We start from the raw sequence: 1,395 nt of genomic DNA on the forward strand, positions 1-1,395 counted from the left end.
TGAGTGTACACGTGGTGAAACACCAAACCAATGTGCCAGGATCTGGACAATAATGATGTATCTTATCTTATCTTATATTATCTTATCTTATCTTATCTTATCTTTTCTTATTTTATCTTATCTTATCTTATCTTATCTTATCTTATCTTATCTTATCTTATCTTATCTTACACACAGTGTGAACACGCACACATACACGCACACTCACACACCACACACACACACACACACACACCACACACATACAAACAAACACATACATACACACAGTATTCTAAAAAATATCAGAGTGAAGGAGAAATACTTATTTAATTGTTGTTGTTTTTTCTCGTAATTTTACATGGTAATATTTATTATGTCAGTACCATCTCGACAGTTCTTGTTCCCTTGCAGCCACCCCCCCCCCCAATCCCTTCTTTTCCAAACACATAGACACAAATCTTGGTGTACGCACATAGCATGCTTATAGCTACACACATGCACACATATATACACACACATGAATACACACATATATGCACACACAAATACACGCACATTCAAGACTATCAAGACAACTACGGCACTCTTTGGGACGAAGGACCCCACGATATTATACCTACGAGCATTGTGTAGACTTCTGTTGAGCGGGGATTTGCTCCAGACAAATGCTATCTATCTATTATCTATAGTATTACTTTCACAACAACTTTTTGATATTGTTTCGTTGAAAGTCTTTCTGTTACAGTTACAAACCAGATTGTGAGCTTCATCATACTTCTGTCACGAAAACTAACTCACTCGATAACGTTTAATGGGGAATCTGGCCTAGAGGTCAAGGTGTTTGCGTCTCATTCAATAGGTCTCGGGGTTTGAAAGCGGATAGCGACGAAAATTTTTCTTCTCTAAATTGTCTCCTTTCACCCCCTTTCCTGCTCTTTAGCAATAATATTCTATCGTCTGCTTTCGTCTCCACTTTCTTCCCCCACCGCCTCATCTCCTTTGCCCCCTTCTCTGGGCCATTGATTCTTTCTGCAGCCTTTCTACTGCTACTCCTTGGCTCCTTACTGCAGTCTTTCAGCCAGCCATTCAAAATTTTCTACCAACTGAAAATGTTTAAGTTAATGTGTCCCGCGCGCTCATAGACCGTATGTAGTTGTGATCGCCCTAAAGCACTTCCAAAAAAAACCCCAAAACGTTAAAGTACTTTTTAAAAAGCGAACATCCTTGCCACTACCTTTTGCCCCCAAGACTGCGTCCAGAGGAGGGGTGGACTCTAGAATCACTGCAAGTCCATAGAAGCTGCAACTCATAAAATGGTGCAATAAGAACATGCATAACAATTGATATGCGTGCATGAGCGCACACTGTGTGTGTGTATGTGTGTGTGTGTGTGTGTGTGTGTGTGTGTGTGTG

Source organism: Aplysia californica, unplaced genomic scaffold (genome assembly GCF_000002075.1).
Source record: "Aplysia californica isolate F4 #8 unplaced genomic scaffold, AplCal3.0 scaffold00183, whole genome shotgun sequence".
NCBI lineage: Eukaryota > Metazoa > Mollusca > Gastropoda > Aplysiida > Aplysiidae > Aplysia > Aplysia californica.